This window comes from Etheostoma cragini, unplaced genomic scaffold (assembly GCF_013103735.1).
Source record: "Etheostoma cragini isolate CJK2018 unplaced genomic scaffold, CSU_Ecrag_1.0 ScbMSFa_4109, whole genome shotgun sequence".
NCBI lineage: Eukaryota > Metazoa > Chordata > Actinopteri > Perciformes > Percidae > Etheostoma > Etheostoma cragini.
In genome coordinates this window covers 6,368-9,898 of record NW_023268447.1, presented here as the reverse complement: position 1 = coordinate 9,898, position 3,531 = coordinate 6,368, and the positions used below count along the sequence as shown (strand labels likewise).

Genomic DNA, 3,531 nt, shown 5'->3' with positions numbered 1-3,531 from the left:
TTGGCTGCTTAGAAATTAAGTGTTAACGAGCAGTTGGACAGGTGTACCTAATAAAGTGGCCGGTGAGTGTATATCAGTCCCTGCCTGGAACTATGGCGCAAATTCATTTTATAGCTCCTCAAATTTCATATCTAACAGCAGAATTTTTTTTTTTTACTTGTGGTGAATATAATCCATAAATCTTGTTTTATATGTACTTTTATTAACACCTTATGTTGAAATCCAGAAGCAGTCGCATGTGCATTGTTCGCTAGTCGGGCTGGGCTGTTAGAATGCATTTACCGTGCTTGCCAGTAAAATAGCGCACTACAAATTGAGTGTCGGCTGGCTTGACCGCAGTCGTGGATTACAGCGATCAGTCTTTCAATCAGATTCATAAGTACACGTTATACTGTTATAGTGTCCGGTTTGTAGTGGAACTTAATGCCGAATTAATTAGTATATAAAATTATATATTATGTTACAACAAAGGCTTCAGTTATGTTGTATGGTGTGCTCAGTATGCAAGGAACACTAAATAGGCAGTTTTTAGAACGGAGTCTGGCGCTGCATCCTCGCTCACCGCTCGGCTTTTTCTCGTGTTTTAGTGTTTATCTGTGTGTTCAGTCATACTCACACGAACCGATCAAACAGGAACCGATCAAACTCGATTAATACATCCCATGAATACCTGCAGCGAGTGGTTATGGAGGCGTGACAGCCGCCAGGAGCCCGTCTGAGGAGGCGTGTCCGATAATGGAAGCGTGTTTACCTTCACTGTGAATGCTAACAGCTAACAGCTAGCGGGAGAGATGCTAACTAAGTATAGAGGATCTTTGACTCCACTGTTAGCATCTGAGGGGCTAACGTGACGCTAATGTACATCCGGGTCTGTTAAACCACTGCTAACATACACACAGAGACAGAAACCTGAAGCTAAACAATGCTAACCTGCTGACAGCAACAACAACTCCTCTTCTTCTTCTCCTAAGCTTCCTCTTCTTCTCCTCCTCTTTCTGCTGTAGATAGCAGCAGACTGTGCTCGACAGCGCCGCGTGCTCCTCGGAGGAAAACATGACGCATATACCATTAATAACTTCATTAACTAATAACTTTGTTATTTAATAACTTTATTATAAAATAACTTAATATATATTCCAAATTCTCAGAGTGACAGGCAGAGAGACAGACAGGCAGACAGACAGAGAGACAGGCAGAGAGACAGACAGGCAGAGAGACAGGCAGACAGACAGACAGGCAGAGAGACAGGTAGAGAGATAGACAGACAGGTAGAGAGACAGACAGGCAGAGAGACAGGCAGACAGACAGACAGGCAGAGAGACAGACAGGCAGAGAGACAGGCAGACAGACAGACAGGCAGAGAGACAGACAGGCAGAGAGACAGACAGACAGAGAGACAGGTAGAGAGATAGATAGACAGACAGGCAGAGAGACAGACAGGCAGAGAGACAGACAGACAGACAGACAGGCAGACAGACAGGTAGAGAGACGGACAGGCAGACAGACAGGAAGAGAGACAGGCAGACAGACAGACAGGTAGACAGACAGACATGCAGACAGACAGGTAGAGACACAGACAGGTAGAGAGACAGAGAGACAGGCAGACAGACAGACAAGTAGAGAGACAGGCAGACAGACAGGCAGACAGACAGGCAGAGAGACAGGCAGACAGAGAGACAGGCAGAAAGACAGACAGTTAGAGAGATAGACAGACAGACAGGCAGAGAGACAGACAGGCAGAGAGACAGACAGGCAGGCAGACAGACAGGTAGACAGACAGACAGACAGACAGGCAGAGAGACAGGTAGACAGACAGGCAGACAGACAGACAGACAGGCAGACAGACAGACAGACAGACAGACAGACAGACAGGTAGAGAGACGGACAGGCAGACAGACAGACAGGTAGAGAGACAGACAGGCAGACAGACAGGAAGAGAGACAGGCAGACAGACAGACAGACAGGTAGACAGACAGACAGGCAGACAGACATGCAGACAGACAGGTAGAGACACAGACAGGTAGAGAGACAGAGAGACAGGCAGACAGACAGACAGGTAGAGAGACAGACAGGCAGACAGACAGGTAGAGACACAGACAGACAGACAGGCAGACAGACAGGCAGAGAGACAGGCAGACAGACAGACAGACAGACAGACAGGCAGACAGACAGGCAGAGAGACAGGCAGACAGACAGACAAGTAGACAGACAGACAGGTAGAGAGACGGAAAGGTAGACAGGTAGACAGACAGGTAAGACACTAAAAACCTGAACCAGGGGGTTGTGGTCTTTAAATTGTTTTTAAGTTCAGTTGACTTAAAAGTTGTCATTAGGTTAAAATTACATTTTCAAGTAGTGTTTTAAACTTGAATGTAATTATCTCAGGTTAGCGGTTAGCTCCGGTTAGCAGTTAGCTCTGGTTAGCTCAGGTTAGCATTTAGCTCCGGATAGCGGTTAACGCCAGTTAGCTCAGGTTAGCATTTAGCTCCCGATAGCAGTTAACTCCAGTTAGCTCAGGTTAGAGGTTAGCTCTGGTTAGCAGTTAGCTCTGGTTAGGGGTTAGCTCCAGATAGCTCAAGTGGAGCAGAGGGTGAGCATGAACCACCTGACAGATGACGTTGGGCTTCTACAGCGGTGTTAGCGTTACGTCCCCGTTACCATTACACACCTGTTAGCATTACACCTCCGTTACCATTACACCTCTGATGGCATTACACCTCTGTTAGCATTACACCTTTGTTAGCATTATACACCTATTAGCATTACACCTCCGTTACCATTACACCCCTGTTAGCATTACACACCTGTTAGCATTACACCACCGTTAGCATTACACACCTGTTAGCATTACACCTCTGTTAGCATTACACCACCGTTAGCATTACACCTCCATTAGCATTACACACCTGTTAGCATTACACCTCTCTTAGCATTACACCTTTGTTAGCATTACACCTCTGTTAGCATTACACACCTGTTAGCATTACACCTCTCTTAGCATTACACCTCCGTTAGCATTACACGTCCATTAGCATTATACACCTGTTAGCATTAAAACCTCCATTAGCATTACACACCTGTTAGCATTACACCTCTGTTAGCATTACACCTCCGTTTGCATTACACCTCTGTTAGCATTACACCTCCGTTAGCATTACACCTCCGTTAGCATTACACCTCCGTTAGCATTACGAGTCTGAGTCACTGGAGTAACGAATGATTTCTTGTTTGCGGTTCTCAGCTCACAGACGGAACCTGGAACCCAGAACCCAGAACCCTAAACCGCCGTCCTTGTCTCATCTCTGTCAGAGGGACGAGGACGGCGTCCGTCGCCCAAGCAACGCGGTGCCCCTCGCCGCCCGGGCAAGTATCACATTACTGCCCCCCCCCGCCCTTTGCTACAGTTAGCTAAACTCACAAGACAACACAGGGATCAGAACCCAAAGGTCTACCAGTATTATAAAGATGTGGAAGCACTGGCTCTGGCTCTGGATCTGGATCTGGATCTGGCTCTGGCTCTAGATCTGGCTC

General features: G+C 46.9%; 1 protein-coding gene across 1 annotated transcript in view; it reads right to left on the bottom strand.

Annotated features, from left to right (window-relative positions):
- Positions 1-738, bottom strand: part of LOC117941057 — an 8,448-nt gene extending 7,710 nt beyond the window's left edge. The window contains exon 1 of the mRNA XM_034866152.1: positions 617-738. The gene's annotated coding sequence lies outside the window, so the exon portion shown is untranslated. The remainder of the gene's footprint in view (positions 1-616) is intronic.
- Between the last annotated feature and the right edge of the window lie 2,793 nt (positions 739-3,531).